Here is a 22843-nt window from a genome sequence, read left to right as displayed (position 1 = left end):
CAAACGTTCACCTTTTCTATCTGAATTGGTTTCCTACATGATGAGTGACAAAAGTGGGTCAGGTTTATGGTTTATCCAGAAATGCCATGTGTGTGCTTTCAGGAGAAATGTTGTTTTCAGAGAGTGATGACTAGCAAGTAATACAAGGGAGGCTTCATGACAGCTGTGTCTTAGTGAAACTGAAGGGTTCAGAGGCCTTTTAGGACATGTTGAAAGGCAGTTGAACAATCAGTGAGCTGCTTTCAGTTGCAGAGGAGGAATACTGGGAACGAGGAACAAGTGATTTTCAAGCTAAAATTTGCAACGAGCTAGCCAGGAGTTGAACCTAGAATCTTCTGATCCGTAGTCAGACGCGTTATCCATTGCGCCACTAGCCCCCCACTCAGGAGGTCACCTTTGTTTTCACAGCGGTACATGAAGGCAATGGTCTTGTGCCCTGTCGGCCGGTTTGGAAAAGGCCGGTCAAATGACTGGGCCAGTGGAAAAAACAGAGGGCCACAAGTAGGAAAAATCAGCTTGAGTTGTCCATTTTAAAACTATGATAAACAAAGGAGAGCCTGGTGTACCTAAGAGCAATCACATAAAGGAAGCACCGCTCACCACTCCTGCCGTGACCCGGATTCGAACCGGGGTTGCTGCGACCACAACGCAGAGTACTAACCACTATACGATCACGGCCACGGGCTAGACTGAGCACTTTCTTCTTGTCATAGAACATTTGGAGCACTGAATATCAAACGTTCACCTTTTCTATCTGAATTGGTTTCCTACATGATGAGTGACAAAAGTGGGTCAGGTTTATGGTTTATCCAGAAATGCCATGTGTGTGCTTTCAGGAGAAATGTTGTTTTCAGAGAGTGATGACTAGCAAGTAATACAAGGGAGGCTTCATGACAGCTGTGTCTTAGTGAAACTGAAGGGTTCAGAGGCCTTTTAGGACATGTTGAAAGGCAGTTGAACAATCAGTGAGCTGCTTTCAGTTGCAGAGGAGGAATACTGGGAACGAGGAACAAGTGATTTTCAAGCTAAAATTTGCAACGAGCTAGCCAGGAGTCGAACCTAGAATCTTCTGATCCGTAGTCAGACGCGTTATCCATTGCGCCACTAGCCCCCCACTCAGGAGGTCACCTTTGTTTTCACAGCGGTACATGAAGGCAATGGTCTTGTGCCCTGTCGGCCGGTTTGGAAAAGGCCGGTCAAATGACTGGGCCAGTGGAAAAAACAGAGGGCCACAAGTAGGAAAAATCAGCTTGAGTTGTCCATTTTAAAACTATGATAAACAAAGGAGAGCCTGGTGTACCTAAGAGCAATCACATAAAGGAAGCACCGCTCACCACTCCTGCCGTGACCCGGATTCGAACCGGGGTTGCTGCGACCACAACGCAGAGTACTAACCACTATACGATCACGGCCACGGGCTAGACTGAGCACTTTCTTCTTGTCATAGAACATTTGGAGCACTGAATATCAAACGTTCACCTTTTCTATCTGAATTGGTTTCCTACATGATGAGTGACAAAAGTGGGTCAGGTTTATGGTTTATCCAGAAATGCCATGTGTGTGCTTTCAGGAGAAATGTTGTTTTCAGAGAGTGATGACTAGCAAGTAATACAAGGGAGGCTTCATGACAGCTGTGTCTTAGTGAAACTGAAGGGTTCAGAGGCCTTTTAGGACATGTTGAAAGGCAGTTGAACAATCAGTGAGCTGCTTTCAGTTGCAGAGGAGGAATACTGGGAACGAGGAACAAGTGATTTTCAAGCTAAAATTTGCAACGAGCTAGCCAGGAGTCGAACCTAGAATCTTCTGATCTGTAGTCAGACGCGTTATCCATTGCGCCACTAGCCCCCCACTCAGGAGGTCACCTTTGTTTTCACAGCGGTACATGAAGGCAATGGTCTTGTGCCCTGTCGGCCGGTTTGGAAAAGGCCGGTCAAATGACTGGGCCAGTGGAAAAAACAGAGGGCCACAAGTAGGAAAAATCAGCTTGAGTTGTCCATTTTAAAACTATGATAAACAAAGGAGAGCCTGGTGTACCTAAGAGCAATCACATAAAGGAAGCACTGCTCACCACTCCTGCCGTGACCCGGATTCGAACCGGGGTTGCTGCGACCACAACGCAGAGTACTAACCACTATACGATCACGGCCACGGGCTAGACTGAGCACTTTCTTCTTGTCATAGAACATTTGGAGCACTGAATATCAAACGTTCACCTTTTCTATCTGAATTGGTTTCCTACATGATGAGTGACAAAAGTGGGTCAGGTTTATGGTTTATCCAGAAATGCCATGTGTGTGCTTTCAGGAGAAATGTTGTTTTCAGAGAGTGATGACTAGCAAGTAATACAAGGGAGGCTTCATGACAGCTGTGTCTTAGTGAAACTGAAGGGTTCAGAGGCCTTTTAGGACATGTTGAAAGGCAGTTGAACAATCAGTGAGCTGCTTTCAGTTGCAGAGGAGGAATACTGGGAACGAGGAACAAGTGATTTTCAAGCTAAAATTTGCAACGAGCTAGCCAGGAGTCGAACCTAGAATCTTCTGATCCGTAGTCAGACACGTTATCCATTGCGCCACTAGCCCCCCATTCAGGAGGTCACCTTTGTTTTCACAGCGGTACATGAAGGCAATGGTCTTGTGCCCTGTCGGCCGGTTTGGAAAAGGCCGGTCAAATGACTGGGCCAGTGGAAAAAACAGAGGGCCACAAGTAGGAAAAATCAGCTTGAGTTGTCCATTTTAAAACTATGATAAACAAAGGAGAGCCTGGTGTACCTAAGAGCAATCACATAAAGGAAGCACCGCTCACCACTCCTGCCGTGACCCGGATTCGAACCGGGGTTGCTGCGACCACAACGCAGAGTACTAACCACTATACGATCACGGCCACGGGCTAGACTGAGCACTTTCTTCTTGTCATAGAACATTTGGAGCACTGAATATCAAACGTTCACCTTTTCTATCTGAATTGGTTTCCTACATGATGAGTGACAAAAGTGGGTCAGGTTTATGGTTTATCCAGAAATGCCATGTGTGTGCTTTCAGGAGAAATGTTGTTTTCAGAGAGTGATGACTAGCAAGTAATACAAGGGAGGCTTCATGACAGCTGTGTCTTAGTGAAACTGAAGGGTTCAGAGGCCTTTTAGGACATGTTGAAAGGCAGTTGAACAATCAGTGAGCTGCTTTCAGTTGCAGAGGAGGAATACTGGGAACGAGGAACAAGTGATTTTCAAGCTAAAATTTGCAACGAGCTAGCCAGGAGTTGAACCTAGAATCTTCTGATCTGTAGTCAGACGCGTTATCCATTGCGCCACTAGCCCCCCACTCAGGAGGTCACCTTTGTTTTCACAGCGCTACATGAAGGCAATGGTCTTGTGCCCTGTCGGCCGGTTTGGAAAAGGCCGGTCAAATGACTGGGCCAGTGGAAAAAACAGAGGGCCACAAGTAGGAAAAATCAGCTTGAGTTGTCCATTTTAAAACTATGATAAACAAAGGAGAGCCTGGTGTACCTAAGAGCAATCACATAAAGGAAGCACCGCTCACCACTCCTGCCGTGACCCGGATTCGAACCGGGGTTGCTGCGACCACAACGCAGAGTACTAACCACTATACGATCACGGCCACGGGCTAGACTGAGCACTTTCTTCTTGTCATAGAACATTTGGAGCACTGAATATCAAACGTTCACCTTTTCTATCTGAATTGGTTTCCTACATGATGAGTGACAAAAGTGGGTCAGGTTTATGGTTTATCCAGAAATGCCATGTGTGTGCTTTCAGGAGAAATGTTGTTTTCAGAGAGTGATGACTAGCAAGTAATACAAGGGAGGCTTCATGACAGCTGTGTCTTAGTGAAACTGAAGGGTTCAGAGGCCTTTTAGGACATGTTGAAAGGCAGTTGAACAATCAGTGAGCTGCTTTCAGTTGCAGAGGAGGAATACTGGGAACGAGGAACAAGTGATTTTCAAGCTAAAATTTGCAACGAGCTAGCCAGGAGTCGAACCTAGAATCTTCTGATCCGTAGTCAGACGCGTTATCCATTGCGCCACTAGCCCCCCACTCAGGAGGTCACCTTTGTTTTCACAGCGGTACATGAAGGCAATGGTCTTGTGCCCTGTCGGCCGGTTTGGAAAAGGCCGGTCAAATGACTGGGCCAGTGGAAAAAACAGAGGGCCACAAGTAGGAAAAATCAGCTTGAGTTGTCCATTTTAAAACTATGATAAACAAAGGAGAGCCTGGTGTACCTAAGAGCAATCACATAAAGGAAGCACTGCTCACCACTCCTGCCGTGACCCGGATTCGAACCGGGGTTGCTGCGACCACAACGCAGAGTACTAACCACTATACGATCACGGCCACGGGCTAGACTGAGCACTTTCTTCTTGTCATAGAACATTTGGAGCACTGAATATCAAACGTTCACCTTTTCTATCTGAATTGGTTTCCTACATGATGAGTGACAAAAGTGGGTCAGGTTTATGGTTTATCCAGAAATGCCATGTGTGTGCTTTCAGGAGAAATGTTTTCAGACAGTGATGACTAGCAAGTAATACAAGGGAGGCTTCATGACAGCTGTGTCTTAGTGAAACTGAAGGGTTCAGAGGCCTTTTAGGACATGTTGAAAGGCAGTTGAACAATCAGTGAGCTGCTTTCAGTTGCAGAGGAGGAATACTGGGAATGAGGAACAAGTGATTTTCAAGCTAAAATTTGCAACGAGCTAGCCAGGAGTCGAACCTAGAATCTTCTGATCCGTAGTCAGACGTGTTATCCATTGCGCCACTAGCCCCCCACTCAGGAGGTCACCTTTGTTTTCACAGCGCTACATGAAGGCAATGGTCTTGTGCCCTGTCGGCCGGTTTGGAAAAGGCCGGTCAAATGACTGGGCCAGTGGAAAAAACAGAGGGCCACAAGTAGGAAAAATCAGCTTGAGTTGTCCATTTTAAAACTATGATAAACAAAGGAGAGCCTGGTGTACCTAAGAGCAATCACATAAAGGAAGCACCGCTTACCACTCCTGCCGTGACCCGGATTCGAACCGGGGTTGCTGCGACCACAACGCAGAGTACTAACCACTATACGATCACGGCCACGGGCTAGACTGAGCACTTTCTTCTTGTCATAGAACATTTGGAGCACTGAATATCAAACGTTCACCTTTTCTATCTGAATTGGTTTCCTACATGATGAGTGACAAAAGTGGGTCAGGTTTATGGTTTATCCAGAAATGCCATGTGTGTGCTTTCAGGAGAAATGTTGTTTTCAGAGAGTGATGACTAGCAAGTAATACAAGGGAGGCTTCATGACAGCTGTGTCTTAGTGAAACTGAAGGGTTCAGAGGCCTTTTAGGACATGTTGAAAGGCAGTTGAACAATCAGTGAGCTGCTTTCAGTTGCAGAGGAGGAATACTGGGAACGAGGAACAAGTGATTTTCAAGCTAAAATTTGCAACGAGCTAGCCAGGAGTTGAACCTAGAATCTTCTGATCTGTAGTCAGACGCGTTATCCATTGCGCCACTAGCCCCCCACTCAGGAGGTCACCTTTGTTTTCACAGCGGTACATGAAGGCAATGGTCTTGTGCCCTGTCGGCCGGTTTGGAAAAGGCCGGTCAAATGACTGGGCCAGTGGAAAAAACAGAGGGCCACAAGTAGGAAAAATCAGCTTGAGTTGTCCATTTTAAAACTATGATAAACAAAGGAGAGCCTGGTGTACCTAAGAGCAATCACATAAAGGAAGCACCGCTCACCACTCCTGCCGTGACCCGGATTCGAACCGGGGTTGCTGCGACCACAACGCAGAGTACTAACCACTATACGATCACGGCCACGGGCTAGACTGAGCACTTTCTTCTTGTCATAGAACATTTGGAGCACTGAATATCAAACGTTCACCTTTTCTATCTGAATTGGTTTCCTACATGATGAGTGACAAAAGTGGGTCAGGTTTATGGTTTATCCAGAAATGCCATGTGTGTGCTTTCAGGAGAAATGTTGTTTTCAGAGAGTGATGACTAGCAAGTAATACAAGGGAGGCTTCATGACAGCTGTGTCTTAGTGAAACTGAAGGGTTCAGAGGCCTTTTAGGACATGTTGAAAGGCAGTTGAACAATCAGTGAGCTGCTTTCAGTTGCAGAGGAGGAATACTGGGAACGAGGAACAAGTGATTTTCAAGCTAAAATTTGCAACGAGCTAGCCAGGAGTCGAACCTAGAATCTTCTGATCTGTAGTCAGACGCGTTATCCATTGCGCCACTAGCCCCCCACTCAGGAGGTCACCTTTGTTTTCACAGCGGTACATGAAGGCAATGGTCTTGTGCCCTGTCGGCCGGTTTGGAAAAGGCCGGTCAAATGACTGGGCCAGTGGAAAAAACAGAGGGCCACAAGTAGGAAAAATCAGCTTGAGTTGTCCATTTTAAAACTATGATAAACAAAGGAGAGCCTGGTGTACCTAAGAGCAATCACATAAAGGAAGCACTGCTCACCACTCCTGCCGTGACCCGGATTCGAACCGGGGTTGCTGCGACCACAACGCAGAGTACTAACCACTATACGATCACGGCCACGGGCTAGACTGAGCACTTTCTTCTTGTCATAGAACATTTGGAGCACTGAATATCAAACGTTCACCTTTTCTATCTGAATTGGTTTCCTACATGATGAGTGACAAAAGTGGGTCAGGTTTATGGTTTATCCAGAAATGCCATGTGTGTGCTTTCAGGAGAAATGTTGTTTTCAGAGAGTGATGACTAGCAAGTAATACAAGGGAGGCTTCATGACAGCTGTGTCTTAGTGAAACTGAAGGGTTCAGAGGCCTTTTAGGACATGTTGAAAGGCAGTTGAACAATCAGTGAGCTGCTTTCAGTTGCAGAGGAGGAATACTGGGAACGAGGAACAAGTGATTTTCAAGCTAAAATTTGCAACGAGCTAGCCAGGAGTCGAACCTAGAATCTTCTGATCCGTAGTCAGACACGTTATCCATTGCGCCACTAGCCCCCCATTCAGGAGGTCACCTTTGTTTTCACAGCGGTACATGAAGGCAATGGTCTTGTGCCCTGTCGGCCGGTTTGGAAAAGGCCGGTCAAATGACTGGGCCAGTGGAAAAAACAGAGGGCCACAAGTAGGAAAAATCAGCTTGAGTTGTCCATTTTAAAACTATGATAAACAAAGGAGAGCCTGGTGTACCTAAGAGCAATCACATAAAGGAAGCACCGCTCACCACTCCTGCCGTGACCCGGATTCGAACCGGGGTTGCTGCGACCACAACGCAGAGTACTAACCACTATACGATCACGGCCACGGGCTAGACTGAGCACTTTCTTCTTGTCATAGAACATTTGGAGCACTGAATATCAAACGTTCACCTTTTCTATCTGAATTGGTTTCCTACATGATGAGTGACAAAAGTGGGTCAGGTTTATGGTTTATCCAGAAATGCCATGTGTGTGCTTTCAGGAGAAATGTTGTTTTCAGAGAGTGATGACTAGCAAGTAATACAAGGGAGGCTTCATGACAGCTGTGTCTTAGTGAAACTGAAGGGTTCAGAGGCCTTTTAGGACATGTTGAAAGGCAGTTGAACAATCAGTGAGCTGCTTTCAGTTGCAGAGGAGGAATACTGGGAACGAGGAACAAGTGATTTTCAAGCTAAAATTTGCAACGAGCTAGCCAGGAGTTGAACCTAGAATCTTCTGATCTGTAGTCAGACGCGTTATCCATTGCGCCACTAGCCCCCCACTCAGGAGGTCACCTTTGTTTTCACAGCGCTACATGAAGGCAATGGTCTTGTGCCCTGTCGGCCGGTTTGGAAAAGGCCGGTCAAATGACTGGGCCAGTGGAAAAAACAGAGGGCCACAAGTAGGAAAAATCAGCTTGAGTTGTCCATTTTAAAACTATGATAAACAAAGGAGAGCCTGGTGTACCTAAGAGCAATCACATAAAGGAAGCACCGCTCACCACTCCTGCCGTGACCCGGATTCGAACCGGGGTTGCTGCGACCACAACGCAGAGTACTAACCACTATACGATCACGGCCACGGGCTAGACTGAGCACTTTCTTCTTGTCATAGAACATTTGGAGCACTGAATATCAAACGTTCACCTTTTCTATCTGAATTGGTTTCCTACATGATGAGTGACAAAAGTGGGTCAGGTTTATGGTTTATCCAGAAATGCCATGTGTGTGCTTTCAGGAGAAATGTTGTTTTCAGAGAGTGATGACTAGCAAGTAATACAAGGGAGGCTTCATGACAGCTGTGTCTTAGTGAAACTGAAGGGTTCAGAGGCCTTTTAGGACATGTTGAAAGGCAGTTGAACAATCAGTGAGCTGCTTTCAGTTGCAGAGGAGGAATACTGGGAACGAGGAACAAGTGATTTTCAAGCTAAAATTTGCAACGAGCTAGCCAGGAGTCGAACCTAGAATCTTCTGATCCGTAGTCAGACGCGTTATCCATTGCGCCACTAGCCCCCCACTCAGGAGGTCACCTTTGTTTTCACAGCGGTACATGAAGGCAATGGTCTTGTGCCCTGTCGGCCGGTTTGGAAAAGGCCGGTCAAATGACTGGGCCAGTGGAAAAAACAGAGGGCCACAAGTAGGAAAAATCAGCTTGAGTTGTCCATTTTAAAACTATGATAAACAAAGGAGAGCCTGGTGTACCTAAGAGCAATCACATAAAGGAAGCACTGCTCACCACTCCTGCCGTGACCCGGATTCGAACCGGGGTTGCTGCGACCACAACGCAGAGTACTAACCACTATACGATCACGGCCACGGGCTAGACTGAGCACTTTCTTCTTGTCATAGAACATTTGGAGCACTGAATATCAAACGTTCACCTTTTCTATCTGAATTGGTTTCCTACATGATGAGTGACAAAAGTGGGTCAGGTTTATGGTTTATCCAGAAATGCCATGTGTGTGCTTTCAGGAGAAATGTTTTCAGACAGTGATGACTAGCAAGTAATACAAGGGAGGCTTCATGACAGCTGTGTCTTAGTGAAACTGAAGGGTTCAGAGGCCTTTTAGGACATGTTGAAAGGCAGTTGAACAATCAGTGAGCTGCTTTCAGTTGCAGAGGAGGAATACTGGGAATGAGGAACAAGTGATTTTCAAGCTAAAATTTGCAACGAGCTAGCCAGGAGTCGAACCTAGAATCTTCTGATCCGTAGTCAGACGTGTTATCCATTGCGCCACTAGCCCCCCACTCAGGAGGTCACCTTTGTTTTCACAGCGCTACATGAAGGCAATGGTCTTGTGCCCTGTCGGCCGGTTTGGAAAAGGCCGGTCAAATGACTGGGCCAGTGGAAAAAACAGAGGGCCACAAGTAGGAAAAATCAGCTTGAGTTGTCCATTTTAAAACTATGATAAACAAAGGAGAGCCTGGTGTACCTAAGAGCAATCACATAAAGGAAGCACCGCTTACCACTCCTGCCGTGACCCGGATTCGAACCGGGGTTGCTGCGACCACAACGCAGAGTACTAACCACTATACGATCACGGCCACGGGCTAGACTGAGCACTTTCTTCTTGTCACAGAACATTTGGAGCACTGAATATCAAACGTTCACCTTTTCTATCTGAATTGGTTTCCTACATGATGAGTGACAAAAGTGGGTCAGGTTTATGGTTTATCCAGAAATGCCATGTGTGTGCTTTCAGGAGAAATGTTGTTTTCAGAGAGTGATGACTAGCAAGTAATACAAGGGAGGCTTCATGACAGCTGTGTCTTAGTGAAACTGAAGGGTTCAGAGGCCTTTTAGGACATGTTGAAAGGCAGTTGAACAATCAGTGAGCTGCTTTCAGTTGCAGAGGAGGAATACTGGGAACGAGGAACAAGTGATTTTCAAGCTAAAATTTGCAACGAGCTAGCCAGGAGTTGAACCTAGAATCTTCTGATCTGTAGTCAGACGCGTTATCCATTGCGCCACTAGCCCCCCACTCAGGAGGTCACCTTTGTTTTCACAGCGCTACATGAAGGCAATGGTCTTGTGCCCTGTCGGCCGGTTTGGAAAAGGCCGGTCAAATGACTGGGCCAGTGGAAAAAACAGAGGGCCACAAGTAGGAAAAATCAGCTTGAGTTGTCCATTTTAAAACTATGATAAACAAAGGAGAGCCTGGTGTACCTAAGAGCAATCACATAAAGGAAGCACCGCTCACCACTCCTGCCGTGACCCGGATTCGAACCGGGGTTGCTGCGACCACAACGCAGAGTACTAACCACTATACGATCACGGCCACGGGCTAGACTGAGCACTTTCTTCTTGTCATAGAACATTTGGAGCACTGAATATCAAACGTTCACCTTTTCTATCTGAATTGGTTTCCTACATGATGAGTGACAAAAGTGGGTCAGGTTTATGGTTTATCCAGAAATGCCATGTGTGTGCTTTCAGGAGAAATGTTGTTTTCAGAGAGTGATGACTAGCAAGTAATACAAGGGAGGCTTCATGACAGCTGTGTCTTAGTGAAACTGAAGGGTTCAGAGGCCTTTTAGGACATGTTGAAAGGCAGTTGAACAATCAGTGAGCTGCTTTCAGTTGCAGAGGAGGAATACTGGGAATGAGGAACAAGTGATTTTCAAGCTGAAATTTGCAACGAGCTAGCCAGGAGTTGAACCTAGAATCTTCTGATCCGTAGTCAGACACGTTATCCATTGCGCCACTAGCCCCCCACTCAGGAGGTCACCTTTGTTTTCACAGCGGTAAATGAAGGCAATGGTCTTGTGCCCTGTCGGCCGGTTTGGAAAAGGCCGGTCAAATGACTGGGCCAGTGGAAAAAACAGAGGGCCACAAGTAGGAAAAATCAGCTTGAGTTGTCCATTTTAAAACTATGATAAACAAAGGAGAGCCTGGTGTACCTAAGAGCAATCACATAAAGGAAGCACCGCTCACCACTCCTGCCGTGACCCGGATTCGAACCGGGGTTGCTGCGACCACAACGCAGAGTACTAACCACTATACGATCACGGCCACGGGCTAGACTGAGCACTTTCTTCTTGTCATAGAACATTTGGAGCACTGAATATCAAACGTTCACCTTTTCTATCTGAATTGGTTTCCTACATGATGAGTGACAAAAGTGGGTCAGGTTTATGGTTTATCCAGAAATGCCATGTGTGTGCTTTCAGGAGAAATGTTGTTTTCAGAGAGTGATGACTAGCAAGTAATACAAGGGAGGCTTCATGACAGCTGTGTCTTAGTGAAACTGAAGGGTTCAGAGGCCTTTTAGGACATGTTGAAAGGCAGTTGAACAATCAGTGAGCTGCTTTCAGTTGCAGAGGAGGAATACTGGGAACGAGGAACAAGTGATTTTCAAGCTAAAATTTGCAACGAGCTAGCCAGGAGTCGAACCTAGAATCTTCTGATCCGTAGTCAGACGCGTTATGCATTGCGCCACTAGCCCCCCACTCAGGAGGTCACCTTTGTTTTCACAGCGGTACATGAAGGCAATGGTCTTGTGCCCTGTCGGCCGGTTTGGAAAAGGCCGGTCAAATGACTGGGCCAGTGGAAAAAACAGAGGGCCACAAGTAGGAAAAATCAGCTTGAGTTGTCCATTTTAAAACTATGATAAACAAAGGAGAGCCTGGTGTACCTAAGAGCAATCACATAAAGGAAGCACCGCTCACCACTCCTGCCGTGACCCGGATTCGAACCGGGGTTGCTGCGACCACAACGCAGAGTACTAACCACTATACGATCACGGCCACGGGCTAGACTGAGCACTTTCTTCTTGTCATAGAACATTTGGAGCACTGAATATCAAACGTTCACCTTTTCTATCTGAATTGGTTTCCTACATGATGAGTGACAAAAGTGGGTCAGGTTTATGGTTTATCCAGAAATGCCATGTGTGTGCTTTCAGGAGAAATGTTGTTTTCAGAGAGTGATGACTAGCAAGTAATACAAGGGAGGCTTCATGACAGCTGTGTCTTAGTGAAACTGAAGGGTTCAGAGGCCTTTTAGGACATGTTGAAAGGCAGTTGAACAATCAGTGAGCTGCTTTCAGTTGCAGAGGAGGAATACTGGGAACGAGGAACAAGTGATTTTCAAGCTAAAATTTGCAACGAGCTAGCCAGGAGTTGAACCTAGAATCTTCTGATCCGTAGTCAGACGCGTTATCCATTGCGCCACTAGCCCCCCACTCAGGAGGTCACCTTTGTTTTCACAGCGCTACATGAAGGCAATGGTCTTGTGCCCTGTCGGCCGGTTTGGAAAAGGCCGGTCAAATGACTGGGCCAGTGGAAAAAACAGAGGGCCACAAGTAGGAAAAATCAGCTTGAGTTGTCCATTTTAAAACTATGATAAACAAAGGAGAGCCTGGTGTACCTAAGAGCAATCACATAAAGGAAGCACCGCTCACCACTCCTGCCGTGACCCGGATTCGAACTGGGGTTGCTGCGACCACAACGCAGAGTACTAACCACTATACGATCACGGCCACGGGCTAGACTGAGCACTTTCTTCTTGTCATAGAACATTTGGAGCACTGAATATCAAACGTTCACCTTTTCTATCTGAATTGGTTTCCTACATGATGAGTGACAAAAGTGGGTCAGGTTTATGGCTTATCCAGAAATGCCATGTGTGTGCTTTCAGGAGAAATGTTTTTTTCAGAGAGTGATGACTAGCAAGTAATACAAGGGAGGCTTCATGACAGCTGTGTCTTAGTGAAACTGAAGGGTTCAGAGGCCTTTTAGGACATGTTGAAAGGCAGTTGAACAATCAGTGAGCTGCTTTCAGTTGCAGAGGAGGAATACTGGGAACGAGGAACAAGTGATTTTCAAGCTAAAATTTGCAACGAGCTAGCCAGGAGTCGAACCTAGAATCTTCTGATCCGTAGTCAGACGCGTTATCCATTGCGCCACTAGCCCCCCACTCAGGAGGTCACCTTTGTTTTCACAGCGCTACATGAAGGCAATGGTCTTGTGCCCTGTCGGCCGGTTTGGAAAAGGCCGGTCAAATGACTGGGCCAGTGGAAAAAACAGAGGGCCACAAGTAGGAAAAATCAGCTTGAGTTGTCCATTTTAAAACTATGATAAACAAAGGAGAGCCTGGTGTACCTAAGAGCAATCACATAAAGGAAGCACCGCTCACCACTCCTGCCGTGACCCGGATTCGAACCGGGGTTGCTGCGACCACAACGCAGAGTACTAACCACTATACGATCACGGCCACGGGCTAGACTGAGCACTTTCTTCTTGTCATAGAACATTTGGAGCACTGAATATCAAACGTTCACCTTTTCTATCTGAATTGGTTTCCTACATGATGAGTGACAAAAGTGGGTCAGGTTTATGGTTTATCCAGAAATGCCATGTGTGTGCTTTCAGGAGAAATGTTGTTTTCAGAGAGTGATGACTAGCAAGTAATACAAGGGAGGCTTCATGACAGCTGTGTCTTAGTGAAACTGAAGGGTTCAGAGGCCTTTTAGGACATGTTGAAAGGCAGTTGAACAATCAGTGAGCTGCTTTCAGTTGCAGAGGAGGAATACTGGGAACGAGGAACAAGTGATTTTCAAGCTAAAATTTGCAACGAGCTAGCCAGGAGTCGAACCTAGAATCTTCTGATCCGTAGTCAGACGCGTTATCCATTGCGCCACTAGCCCCACACTCAGGAGGTCACCTTTGTTTTCACAGCGGTACATGAAGGCAATGGTCTTGTGCCCTGTCGGCCGGTTTGGAAAAGGCCGGTCAAATGACTGGGCCAGTGGAAAAAACAGAGGGCCACAAGTAGGAAAAATCAGCTTGAGTTGTCCATTTTAAAACTATGATAAACAAAGGAGAGCCTGGTGTACCTAAGAGCAATCACATAAAGGAAGCACCGCTCACCACTCCTGCCGTGACCCGGATTCGAACCGGGGTTGCTGCGACCACAACGCAGAGTACTAACCACTATACGATCACGGCCACGGGCTAGACTGAGCACTTTCTTCTTGTCATAGAACATTTGGAGCACTGAATATCAAACGTTCACCTTTTCTATCTGAATTGGTTTCCTACATGATGAGTGACAAAAGTGGGTCAGGTTTATGGTTTATCCAGAAATGCCATGTGTGTGCTTTCAGGAGAAATGTTGTTTTCAGAGAGTGATGACTAGCAAGTAATACAAGGGAGGCTTCATGACAGCTGTGTCTTAGTGAAACTGAAGGGTTCAGAGGCCTTTTAGGACATGTTGAAAGGCAGTTGAACAATCAGTGAGCTGCTTTCAGTTGCAGAGGAGGAATACTGGGAACGAGGAACAAGTGATTTTCAAGCTAAAATTTGCAACGAGCTAGCCAGGAGTCGAACCTAGAATCTTCTGATCCGTAGTCAGACGCGTTATCCATTGCGCCACTAGCCCCCCACTCAGGAGGTCACCTTTGTTTTCACAGCGGTACATGAAGGCAATGGTCTTGTGCCCTGTCGGCCGGTTTGGAAAAGGCCGGTCAAATGACTGGGCCAGTGGAAAAAACAGAGGGCCACAAGTAGGAAAAATCAGCTTGAGTTGTCCATTTTAAAACTATGATAAACAAAGGAGAGCCTGGTGTACCTAAGAGCAATCACATAAAGGAAGCACCGCTCACCACTCCTGCCGTGACCCGGATTCGAACCGGGGTTGCTGCGACCACAACGCAGAGTACTAACCACTATACGATCACGGCCACGGGCTAGACTGAGCACTTTCTTCTTGTCATAGAACATTTGGAGCACTGAATATCAAACGTTCACCTTTTCTATCTGAATTGGTTTCCTACATGATGAGTGACAAAAGTGGGTCAGGTTTATGGCTTATCCAGAAATGCCATGTGTGTGCTTTCAGGAGAAATGTTGTTTTCAGAGAGTGATGACTAGCAAGTAATACAAGGGAGGCTTCATGACAGCTGTGTCTTAGTGAAACTGAAGGGTTCAGAGGCCTTTTAGGACATGTTGAAAGGCAGTTGAACAATCAGTGAGCTGCTTTCAGTTGCAGAGGAGGAATACTGGGAACGAGGAACAAGTGATTTTCAAGCTAAAATTTGCAACGAGCTAGCCAGGAGTCGAACCTAGAATCTTCTGATCTGTAGTCAGACGCGTTATCCATTGCGCCACTAGCCCCCCACTCAGGAGGTCACCTTTGTTTTCACAGCGGTACATGAAGGCAATGGTCTTGTGCCCTGTCGGCCGGTTTGGAAAAGGCCGGTCAAATGACTGGGCCAGTGGAAAAAACAGAGGGCCACAAGTAGGAAAAATCAGCTTGAGTTGTCCATTTTAAAACTATGATAAACAAAGGAGAGCCTGGTGTACCTAAGAGCAATCACATAAAGGAAGCACTGCTCACCACTCCTGCCGTGACCCGGATTCGAACCGGGGTTGCTGCGACCACAACGCAGAGTACTAACCACTATACGATCACGGCCACGGGCTAGACTGAGCACTTTCTTCTTGTCATAGAACATTTGGAGCACTGAATATCAAACGTTCACCTTTTCTATCTGAATTGGTTTCCTACATGATGAGTGACAAAAGTGGGTCAGGTTTATGGTTTATCCAGAAATGCCATGTGTGTGCTTTCAGGAGAAATGTTGTTTTCAGAGAGTGATGACTAGCAAGTAATACAAGGGAGGCTTCATGACAGCTGTGTCTTAGTGAAACTGAAGGGTTCAGAGGCCTTTTAGGACATGTTGAAAGGCAGTTGAACAATCAGTGAGCTGCTTTCAGTTGCAGAGGAGGAATACTGGGAACGAGGAACAAGTGATTTTCAAGCTAAAATTTGCAACGAGCTAGCCAGGAGTCGAACCTAGAATCTTCTGATCTGTAGTCAGACACGCTATCCATTGCGCCACTAGCCCCCCATTCAGGAGGTCACCTTTGTTTTCACAGCGGTACATGAAGGCAATGGTCTTGTGCCCTGTCGGCCGGTTTGGAAAAGGCCGGTCAAATGACTGGGCCAGTGGAAAAAACAGAGGGCCACAAGTAGGAAAAATCAGCTTGAGTTGTCCATTTTAAAACTATGATAAACAAAGGAGAGCCTGGTGTACCTAAGAGCAATCACATAAAGGAAGCACCGCTCACCACTCCTGCCGTGACCCGGATTCGAACCGGGGTTGCTGCGACCACAACGCAGAGTACTAACCACTATACGATCACGGCCACGGGCTAGACTGAGCACTTTCTTCTTGTCATAGAACATTTGGAGCACTGAATATCAAACGTTCACCTTTTCTATCTGAATTGGTTTCCTACATGATGAGTGACAAAAGTGGGTCAGGTTTATGGTTTATCCAGAAATGCCATGTGTGTGCTTTCAGGAGAAATGTTGTTTTCAGAGAGTGATGACTAGCAAGTAATACAAGGGAGGCTTCATGACAGCTGTGTCTTAGTGAAACTGAAGGGTTCAGAGGCCTTTTAGGACATGTTGAAAGGCAGTTGAACAATCAGTGAGCTGCTTTCAGTTGCAGAGGAGGAATACTGGGAACGAGGAACAAGTGATTTTCAAGCTAAAATTTGCAACGAGCTAGCCAGGAGTCGAGCCTAGAATCTTCTGATCCGTAGTCAGACGCGTTATCCGTTGCGCCACTAGCCCCCCACTCAGGAGGTCACCTTTGTTTTCACAGCGGTACATGAAGGCAATGGTCTTGTGCCCTGTCGGCCGGTTTGGAAAAGGCCGGTCAAATGACTGGGCCAGTGGAAAAAACAGAGGGCCACAAGTAGGAAAAATCAGCTTGAGTTGTCCATTTTAAAACTATGATAAACAAAGGAGAGCCTGGTGTACCTAAGAGCAATCACATAAAGGAAGCACCGCTCACCACTCCTGCCGTGACCCGGATTCGAACCGGGGTTGCTGCGACCACAACGCAGAGTACTAACCACTATACGATCACGGCCACGGGCTAGACTGAGCACTTTCTTCTTGTCATAGAACATTTGGAGCACTGAATATCAAACGTTCACCTTTTCTATCTGAATTGGTTTCCTACATGATGAGTGACAAAAGTGGGTCAGGTTTATGGTTTATCCAGAAATGCCATGTGTGTGCTTTCAGGAGAAATGTTGTTTTCAGAGAGTGATGACTAGCAAGTAATACAAGGGAGGCTTCATGACAGCTGTGTCTTAGTGAAACTGAAGGGTTCAGAGGCCTTTTAGGACATGTTGAAAGGCAGTTGAACAATCAGTGAGCTGCTTTCAGTTGCAGAGGAGGAATACTGGGAACGAGGAACAAGTGATTTTCAAGCTAAAATTTGCAACGAGCTAGCCAGGAGTCGAACCTAGAATCTTCTGATCCGTAGTCAGACGCGTTATCCATTGCGCCACTAGCCCCCCACTCAGGAGGTCACCTTTGTTTTCACAGCGCTACATGAAGGCAATGGTCTTGTGCCCTGTCGGCCGGTTTGGAAAAGGCCGGTCAAATGACTGGGCCAGTGGAAAAAACAGAGGGCCACAAGTAGGAAAAATCAGCTTGAGTTGTCCATTTTAAAACTATGATAAACAAAGGAGAGCCTGGTGTACCTAAGAGCAATCACATAAAGGAAGCACCGCTCACCACTCCTGCTGTGACCCGGATTCGAACCGGGGTTGCTGCGACCACAACGCAGAGTACTAACCACTATACGATCACGGCCACGGGCTAGACTGAGCACTTTCTTCTTGTCATAGAACATTTGGAGCACTGAATATCAAACGTTCACCTTTTCTATCTGAATTGGTTTCCTACATGATGAGTGACAAAAGTGGGTCAGGTTTATGGTTTATCCAGAAATGCCATGTGTGTGCTTTCAGGAGAAATGTTGTTTTCAGAGAGTGATGACTAGCAAGTAATACAAGGGAGGCTTCATGACAGCTGTGTCTTAGTGAAACTGAAGGGTTCAGAGGCCTTTTAGGACATGTTGAAAGGCAGTTGAACAATCAGTGAGCTGCTTTCAGTTGCAGAGGAGGAATACTGGGAACGAGGAACAAGTGATTTTCAAGCTAAAATTTGCAACGAGCTAGCCAGGAGTCGAACCTAGAATCTTCTGATCCGTAGTCAGACGCGTTATCCATTGCGCCACTAGCCCCCCACTCAGGAGGTCACCTTTGTTTTCACAGCGGTACATGAAGGCAATGGTCTTGTGCCCTGTCGGCCGGTTTGGAAAAGGCCGGTCAAATGACTGGGCCAGTGGAAAAAACAGAGGGCCACAAGTAGGAAAAATCAGCTTGAGTTGTCCATTTTAAAACTATGATAAACAAAGGAGAGCCTGGTGTACCTAAGAGCAATCACATAAAGGAAGCACCGCTCACCACTCCTGCCGTGACCCGGATTCGAACCGGGGTTGCTGCGACCACAACGCAGAGTACTAACCACTATACGATCACGGCCATGGGCTAGACTGAGCACTTTCTTCTTGTCATAGAACATTTGGAGCACTGAATATCAAACGTTCACCTTTTCTATCTGAATTGGTTTCCTACATGATGAGTGACAAAAGTGGGTCAGGTTTATGGTTTATCCAGAAATGCCATGTGTGTGCTTTCAGGAGAAATGTTGTTTTCAGAGAGTGATGACTAGCAAGTAATACAAGGGAGGCTTCATGACAGCTGTGTCTTAGTGAAACTGAAGGGTTCAGAGGCCTTTTAGGACATGTTGAAAGGCAGTTGAACAATCAGTGAGCTGCTTTCAGTTGCAGAGGAGGAATACTGGGAACGAGGAACAAGTGATTTTCAAGCTAAAATTTGCAACGAGCTAGCCAGGAGTCGAACCTAGAATCTTCTGATCCGTAGTCAGACGCGTTATCCATTGCGCCACTAGCCCCCCACTCAGGAGGTCACCTTTGTTTTCACAGCGGTACATGAAGGCAATGGTCTTGTGCCCTGTCGGCCGGTTTGGAAAAGGCCGGTCAAATGACTGGGCCAGTGGAAAAAACAGAGGGCCACAAGTAGGAAAAATCAGCTTGAGTTGTCCATTTTAAAACTATGATAAACAAAGGAGAGCCTGGTGTACCTAAGAGCAATCACATAAAGGAAGCACCGCTCACCACTCCTGCCGTGACCCGGATTCGAACCGGGGTTGCTGCGACCACAACGCAGAGTACTAACCACTATACGATCACGGCCACGGGCTAGACTGAGCACTTTCTTCTTGTCATAGAACATTTGGAGCACTGAATATCAAACGTTCACCTTTTCTATCTGAATTGGTTTCCTACATGATGAGTGACAAAAGTGGGTCAGGTTTATGGTTTATCCAGAAATGCCATGTGTGTGCTTTCAGGAGAAATGTTGTTTTCAGAGAGTGATGACTAGCAAGTAATACAAGGGAGGCTTCATGACAGCTGTGTCTTAGTGAAACTGAAGGGTTCAGAGGCCTTTTAGGACATGTTGAAAGGCAGTTGAACAATCAGTGAGCTGCTTTCAGTTGCAGAGGAGGAATACTGGGAACGAGGAACAAGTGATTTTCAAGCTAAAATTTGCAACGAGCTAGCCAGGAGTCGAACCTAGAATCTTCTGATCCGTAGTCAGACGTGTTATCCATTGCGCCACTAGCCCCCCACTCAGGAGGTCACCTTTGTTTTCACAGCGGTACATGAAGGCAATGGTCTTGTGCCCTGTCGGCCGGTTTGGAAAAGGCCGGTCAAATGACTGGGCCAGTGGAAAAAACAGAGGGCCACAAGTAGGAAAAATCAGCTTGAGTTGTCCATTTTAAAACTATGATAAACAAAGGAGAGCCTGGTGTACCTAAGAGCAATCACATAAAGGAAGCACCGCTCACCACTCCTGCCGTGACCCGGATTCGAACCGGGGTTGCTGCGACCACAACGCAGAGTACTAACCACTATACGATCACGGCCACGGGCTAGACTGAGCACTTTCTTCTTGTCATAGAACATTTGGAGCACTGAATATCAAACGTTCACCTTTTCTATCTGAATTGGTTTCCTACATGATGAGTGACAAAAGTGGGTCAGGTTTATGGTTTATCCAGAAATGCCATGTGTGTGCTTTCAGGAGAAATGTTGTTTTCAGAGAGTGATGACTAGCAAGTAATACAAGGGAGGCTTCATGACAGCTGTGTCTTAGTGAAACTGAAGGGTTCAGAGGCCTTTTAGGACATGTTGAAAGGCAGTTGAACAATCAGTGAGCTGCTTTCAGTTGCAGAGGAGGAATACTGGGAACGAGGAACAAGTGATTTTCAAGCTAAAATTTGCAACGAGCTAGCCAGGAGTCGAACCTAGAATCTTCTGATCCGTAGTCAGACGCGTTATCCATTGCGCCACTAGCCCCCCACTCAGGAGGTCACCTTTGTTTTCACAGCGCTACATGAAGGCAATGGTCTTGTGCCCTGTCGGCCGGTTTGGAAAAGGCCGGTCAAATGACTGGGCCAGTGGAAAAAACAGAGGGCCACAAGTAGGAAAAATCAGCTTGAGTTGTCCATTTTAAAACTATGATAAACAAAGGAGAGCCTGGTGTACCTAAGAGCAATCACATAAAGGAAGCACCGCTCACCACTCCTGCCGTGACCCGGATTCGAACCGGGGTTGCTGCGACCACAACGCAGAGTACTAACCACTATACGATCACGGCCACGGGCTAGACTGAGCACTTTCTTCTTGTCATAGAACATTTGGAGCACTGAATATCAAACGTTCACCTTTTCTATCTGAATTGGTTTCCTACATGATGAGTGACAAAAGTGGGTCAGGTTTATGGTTTATCCAGAAATGCCATGTGTGTGCTTTCAGGAGAAATGTTGTTTTCAGAGAGTGATGACTAGCAAGTAATACAAGGGAGGCTTCATGACAGCTGTGTCTTAGTGAAACTGAAGGGTTCAGAGGCCTTTTAGGACATGTTGAAAGGCAGTTGAACAATCAGTGAGCTGCTTTCAGTTGCAGAGGAGGAATACTGGGAACGAGGAACAAGTGATTTTCAAGCTAAAATTTGCAACGAGCTAGCCAGGAGTCGAACCTAGAATCTTCTGATCCGTAGTCAGACGCGTTATCCATTGCGCCACTAGCCCCCCACTCAGGAGGTCACCTTTGTTTTCACAGCGGTACATGAAGGCAATGGTCTTGTGCCCTGTCGGCCGGTTTGGAAAAGGCCGGTCAAATGACTGGGCCAGTGGAAAAAACAGAGGGCCACAAGTAGGAAAAATCAGCTTGAGTTGTCCATTTTAAAACTATGATAAACAAAGGAGAGCCTGGTGTACCTAAGAGCAATCACATAAAGGAAGCACCGCTCACCACTCCTGCCGTGACCCGGATTTGAACCGGGGTTGCTGCGACCACAACGCAGAGTACTAACCACTATACGATCACGGCCATGGGCTAGACTGAGCACTTTCTTCTTGTCATAGAACATTTGGAGCACTGAATATCAAACGTTCACCTTTTCTATCTGAATTGGTTTCCTACATGATGAGTGACAAAAGTGGGTCAGGTTTATGGTTTATCCAGAAATGCCATGTGTGTGCTTTCAGGAGAAATGTTGTTTTCAGAGAGTGATGACTAGCAAGTAATACAAGGGAGGCTTCATGACAGCTGTGTCTTAGTGAAACTGAAGGGTTCAGAGGCCTTTTAGGACATGTTGAAAGGCAGTTGAACAATCAGTGAGCTGCTTTCAGTTGCAGAGGAGGAATACTGGGAACGAGGAACAAGTGATTTTCAAGCTAAAATTTGCAACGAGCTAGCCAGGAGTTGAACCTAGAATCTTCTGATCCGTAGTCAGACGCGTTATCCATTGCGCCACTAGCCCCCCACTCAGGAGGTCACCTTTGTTTTCACAGCGGTACATGAAGGCAATGGTCTTGTGCCCTGTCGGCCGGTTTGGAAAAGGCCGGTCAAATGACTGGGCCAGTGGAAAAAACAGAGGGCCACAAGTAGGAAAAATCAGCTTGAGTTGTCCATTTTAAAACTATGATAAACAAAGGAGAGCCTGGTGTACCTAAGAGCAATCACATAAAGGAAGCACCGCTCACCACTCCTGCCGTGACCCGGATTCGAACCGGGGTTGCTGCGACCACAACGCAGAGTACTAACCACTATACGATCACGGCCACGGGCTAGACTGAGCACTTTCTTCTTGTCATAGAACATTTGGAGCACTGAATATCAAACGTTCACCTTTTCTATCTGAATTGGTTTCCTACATGATGAGTGACAAAAGTGGGTCAGGTTTATGGTTTATCCAGAAATGCCATGTGTGTGCTTTCAGGAGAAATGTTGTTTTCAGAGAGTGATGACTAGCAAGTAATACAAGGGAGGCTTCATGACAGCTGTGTCTTAGTGAAACTGAAGGGTTCAGAGGCCTTTTAGGACATGTTGAAAGGCAGTTGAACAATCAGTGAGCTGCTTTCAGTTGCAGAGGAGGAATACTGGGAACGAGGAACAAGTGATTTTCAAGCTAAAATTTGCAACGAGCTAGCCAGGAGTCGAACCTAGAATCTTCTGATCCGTAGTCAGACGCGTTATCCATTGCGCCACTAGCCCCCCACTCAGGAGGTCACCTTTGTTTTCACAGCGGTACATGAAGGCAATGGTCTTGTGCCCTGTCGGCCGGTTTGGAAAAGGCCGGTCAAATGACTGGGCCAGTGGAAAAAACAGAGGGCCACAAGTAGGAAAAATCAGCTTGAGTTGTCCATTTTAAAACTATGATAAACAAAGGAGAGCCTGGTGTACCTAAGAGCAATCACATAAAGGAAGCACCGCTCACCACTCCTGCCGTGACCCGGATTCGAACTGGGGTTGCTGCGACCACAACGCAGAGTACTAACCACTATACGATCACGGCCACGGGCTAGACTGAGCACTTTCTTCTTGTCATAGAACATTTGGAGCACTGAATATCAAACGTTCACCTTTTCTATCTGAATTGGTTTCCTACATGATGAGTGACAAAAGTGGGTCAGGTTTATGGTTTATCCAGAAATGCCATGTGTGTG

At 46.5% G+C, this 22843-nt stretch overlaps 1 protein-coding gene and 56 non-coding genes across 57 annotated transcripts in view; 1 reads left to right on the top strand and 56 right to left on the bottom strand.

Moving 5' to 3' along the window:
* The window catches only part of cfap54 (cilia and flagella associated protein 54), a 123708-nt gene that overhangs the window by 42128 nt on the left and 58737 nt on the right, over positions 1-22843 (top strand). The window lies entirely within an intron of this gene.
* On the bottom strand, positions 305-377 carry trnar-acg (transfer RNA arginine (anticodon ACG)). The gene has a single exon. It is a non-coding gene; the product is annotated as a tRNA-Arg (tRNA).
* trnah-gug (transfer RNA histidin (anticodon GUG)) lies at positions 607-678 on the bottom strand. Its single transcript has one exon. It is a non-coding gene; the product is annotated as a tRNA-His (tRNA).
* Positions 1039-1111, bottom strand: trnar-acg (transfer RNA arginine (anticodon ACG)). Its single transcript has one exon. It is a non-coding gene; the product is annotated as a tRNA-Arg (tRNA).
* trnah-gug (transfer RNA histidin (anticodon GUG)) lies at positions 1341-1412 on the bottom strand. Its single transcript has one exon. It is a non-coding gene; the product is annotated as a tRNA-His (tRNA).
* trnac-aca (transfer RNA cysteine (anticodon ACA)) lies at positions 1773-1845 on the bottom strand. Its single transcript has one exon. It is a non-coding gene; the product is annotated as a tRNA-Cys (tRNA).
* trnah-gug (transfer RNA histidin (anticodon GUG)) lies at positions 2075-2146 on the bottom strand. Its single transcript has one exon. It is a non-coding gene; the product is annotated as a tRNA-His (tRNA).
* trnar-acg (transfer RNA arginine (anticodon ACG)) lies at positions 2507-2579 on the bottom strand. The gene has a single exon. It is a non-coding gene; the product is annotated as a tRNA-Arg (tRNA).
* Positions 2809-2880, bottom strand: trnah-gug (transfer RNA histidin (anticodon GUG)). The gene has a single exon. It is a non-coding gene; the product is annotated as a tRNA-His (tRNA).
* trnac-aca (transfer RNA cysteine (anticodon ACA)) lies at positions 3241-3313 on the bottom strand. The gene has a single exon. It is a non-coding gene; the product is annotated as a tRNA-Cys (tRNA).
* Positions 3543-3614, bottom strand: trnah-gug (transfer RNA histidin (anticodon GUG)). The gene has a single exon. It is a non-coding gene; the product is annotated as a tRNA-His (tRNA).
* On the bottom strand, positions 3975-4047 carry trnar-acg (transfer RNA arginine (anticodon ACG)). Its single transcript has one exon. It is a non-coding gene; the product is annotated as a tRNA-Arg (tRNA).
* Positions 4277-4348, bottom strand: trnah-gug (transfer RNA histidin (anticodon GUG)). The gene has a single exon. It is a non-coding gene; the product is annotated as a tRNA-His (tRNA).
* Positions 4706-4778, bottom strand: trnar-acg (transfer RNA arginine (anticodon ACG)). Its single transcript has one exon. It is a non-coding gene; the product is annotated as a tRNA-Arg (tRNA).
* On the bottom strand, positions 5008-5079 carry trnah-gug (transfer RNA histidin (anticodon GUG)). Its single transcript has one exon. It is a non-coding gene; the product is annotated as a tRNA-His (tRNA).
* Positions 5440-5512, bottom strand: trnac-aca (transfer RNA cysteine (anticodon ACA)). The gene has a single exon. It is a non-coding gene; the product is annotated as a tRNA-Cys (tRNA).
* Positions 5742-5813, bottom strand: trnah-gug (transfer RNA histidin (anticodon GUG)). Its single transcript has one exon. It is a non-coding gene; the product is annotated as a tRNA-His (tRNA).
* Positions 6174-6246, bottom strand: trnac-aca (transfer RNA cysteine (anticodon ACA)). Its single transcript has one exon. It is a non-coding gene; the product is annotated as a tRNA-Cys (tRNA).
* On the bottom strand, positions 6476-6547 carry trnah-gug (transfer RNA histidin (anticodon GUG)). The gene has a single exon. It is a non-coding gene; the product is annotated as a tRNA-His (tRNA).
* On the bottom strand, positions 6908-6980 carry trnar-acg (transfer RNA arginine (anticodon ACG)). The gene has a single exon. It is a non-coding gene; the product is annotated as a tRNA-Arg (tRNA).
* trnah-gug (transfer RNA histidin (anticodon GUG)) lies at positions 7210-7281 on the bottom strand. Its single transcript has one exon. It is a non-coding gene; the product is annotated as a tRNA-His (tRNA).
* On the bottom strand, positions 7642-7714 carry trnac-aca (transfer RNA cysteine (anticodon ACA)). The gene has a single exon. It is a non-coding gene; the product is annotated as a tRNA-Cys (tRNA).
* On the bottom strand, positions 7944-8015 carry trnah-gug (transfer RNA histidin (anticodon GUG)). The gene has a single exon. It is a non-coding gene; the product is annotated as a tRNA-His (tRNA).
* trnar-acg (transfer RNA arginine (anticodon ACG)) lies at positions 8376-8448 on the bottom strand. Its single transcript has one exon. It is a non-coding gene; the product is annotated as a tRNA-Arg (tRNA).
* trnah-gug (transfer RNA histidin (anticodon GUG)) lies at positions 8678-8749 on the bottom strand. Its single transcript has one exon. It is a non-coding gene; the product is annotated as a tRNA-His (tRNA).
* On the bottom strand, positions 9107-9179 carry trnar-acg (transfer RNA arginine (anticodon ACG)). The gene has a single exon. It is a non-coding gene; the product is annotated as a tRNA-Arg (tRNA).
* Positions 9409-9480, bottom strand: trnah-gug (transfer RNA histidin (anticodon GUG)). Its single transcript has one exon. It is a non-coding gene; the product is annotated as a tRNA-His (tRNA).
* On the bottom strand, positions 9841-9913 carry trnac-aca (transfer RNA cysteine (anticodon ACA)). The gene has a single exon. It is a non-coding gene; the product is annotated as a tRNA-Cys (tRNA).
* Positions 10143-10214, bottom strand: trnah-gug (transfer RNA histidin (anticodon GUG)). Its single transcript has one exon. It is a non-coding gene; the product is annotated as a tRNA-His (tRNA).
* Positions 10575-10647, bottom strand: trnar-acg (transfer RNA arginine (anticodon ACG)). Its single transcript has one exon. It is a non-coding gene; the product is annotated as a tRNA-Arg (tRNA).
* trnah-gug (transfer RNA histidin (anticodon GUG)) lies at positions 10877-10948 on the bottom strand. Its single transcript has one exon. It is a non-coding gene; the product is annotated as a tRNA-His (tRNA).
* Positions 11611-11682, bottom strand: trnah-gug (transfer RNA histidin (anticodon GUG)). The gene has a single exon. It is a non-coding gene; the product is annotated as a tRNA-His (tRNA).
* Positions 12043-12115, bottom strand: trnar-acg (transfer RNA arginine (anticodon ACG)). Its single transcript has one exon. It is a non-coding gene; the product is annotated as a tRNA-Arg (tRNA).
* On the bottom strand, positions 12777-12849 carry trnar-acg (transfer RNA arginine (anticodon ACG)). The gene has a single exon. It is a non-coding gene; the product is annotated as a tRNA-Arg (tRNA).
* Positions 13079-13150, bottom strand: trnah-gug (transfer RNA histidin (anticodon GUG)). Its single transcript has one exon. It is a non-coding gene; the product is annotated as a tRNA-His (tRNA).
* On the bottom strand, positions 13511-13583 carry trnar-acg (transfer RNA arginine (anticodon ACG)). Its single transcript has one exon. It is a non-coding gene; the product is annotated as a tRNA-Arg (tRNA).
* On the bottom strand, positions 13813-13884 carry trnah-gug (transfer RNA histidin (anticodon GUG)). Its single transcript has one exon. It is a non-coding gene; the product is annotated as a tRNA-His (tRNA).
* On the bottom strand, positions 14245-14317 carry trnar-acg (transfer RNA arginine (anticodon ACG)). The gene has a single exon. It is a non-coding gene; the product is annotated as a tRNA-Arg (tRNA).
* Positions 14547-14618, bottom strand: trnah-gug (transfer RNA histidin (anticodon GUG)). Its single transcript has one exon. It is a non-coding gene; the product is annotated as a tRNA-His (tRNA).
* trnac-aca (transfer RNA cysteine (anticodon ACA)) lies at positions 14979-15051 on the bottom strand. Its single transcript has one exon. It is a non-coding gene; the product is annotated as a tRNA-Cys (tRNA).
* trnah-gug (transfer RNA histidin (anticodon GUG)) lies at positions 15281-15352 on the bottom strand. Its single transcript has one exon. It is a non-coding gene; the product is annotated as a tRNA-His (tRNA).
* trnac-aca (transfer RNA cysteine (anticodon ACA)) lies at positions 15713-15785 on the bottom strand. The gene has a single exon. It is a non-coding gene; the product is annotated as a tRNA-Cys (tRNA).
* Positions 16015-16086, bottom strand: trnah-gug (transfer RNA histidin (anticodon GUG)). Its single transcript has one exon. It is a non-coding gene; the product is annotated as a tRNA-His (tRNA).
* On the bottom strand, positions 16749-16820 carry trnah-gug (transfer RNA histidin (anticodon GUG)). Its single transcript has one exon. It is a non-coding gene; the product is annotated as a tRNA-His (tRNA).
* On the bottom strand, positions 17181-17253 carry trnar-acg (transfer RNA arginine (anticodon ACG)). The gene has a single exon. It is a non-coding gene; the product is annotated as a tRNA-Arg (tRNA).
* trnar-acg (transfer RNA arginine (anticodon ACG)) lies at positions 17915-17987 on the bottom strand. The gene has a single exon. It is a non-coding gene; the product is annotated as a tRNA-Arg (tRNA).
* Positions 18217-18288, bottom strand: trnah-gug (transfer RNA histidin (anticodon GUG)). Its single transcript has one exon. It is a non-coding gene; the product is annotated as a tRNA-His (tRNA).
* On the bottom strand, positions 18649-18721 carry trnar-acg (transfer RNA arginine (anticodon ACG)). The gene has a single exon. It is a non-coding gene; the product is annotated as a tRNA-Arg (tRNA).
* trnah-gug (transfer RNA histidin (anticodon GUG)) lies at positions 18951-19022 on the bottom strand. The gene has a single exon. It is a non-coding gene; the product is annotated as a tRNA-His (tRNA).
* trnar-acg (transfer RNA arginine (anticodon ACG)) lies at positions 19383-19455 on the bottom strand. Its single transcript has one exon. It is a non-coding gene; the product is annotated as a tRNA-Arg (tRNA).
* Positions 19685-19756, bottom strand: trnah-gug (transfer RNA histidin (anticodon GUG)). The gene has a single exon. It is a non-coding gene; the product is annotated as a tRNA-His (tRNA).
* On the bottom strand, positions 20117-20189 carry trnar-acg (transfer RNA arginine (anticodon ACG)). The gene has a single exon. It is a non-coding gene; the product is annotated as a tRNA-Arg (tRNA).
* Positions 20419-20490, bottom strand: trnah-gug (transfer RNA histidin (anticodon GUG)). The gene has a single exon. It is a non-coding gene; the product is annotated as a tRNA-His (tRNA).
* trnar-acg (transfer RNA arginine (anticodon ACG)) lies at positions 20851-20923 on the bottom strand. The gene has a single exon. It is a non-coding gene; the product is annotated as a tRNA-Arg (tRNA).
* Positions 21585-21657, bottom strand: trnar-acg (transfer RNA arginine (anticodon ACG)). The gene has a single exon. It is a non-coding gene; the product is annotated as a tRNA-Arg (tRNA).
* On the bottom strand, positions 21887-21958 carry trnah-gug (transfer RNA histidin (anticodon GUG)). The gene has a single exon. It is a non-coding gene; the product is annotated as a tRNA-His (tRNA).
* trnar-acg (transfer RNA arginine (anticodon ACG)) lies at positions 22319-22391 on the bottom strand. Its single transcript has one exon. It is a non-coding gene; the product is annotated as a tRNA-Arg (tRNA).

The sequence above is a fragment of the Semicossyphus pulcher genome, unplaced genomic scaffold (genome assembly GCF_022749685.1).
Source record: "Semicossyphus pulcher isolate SPU_LCO1_2020_fin unplaced genomic scaffold, fSemPul1.0.p SCAF_10, whole genome shotgun sequence".
NCBI lineage: Eukaryota > Metazoa > Chordata > Actinopteri > Labriformes > Labridae > Semicossyphus > Semicossyphus pulcher.
This window is presented reverse-complemented; position numbering and strand designations above follow the sequence as displayed.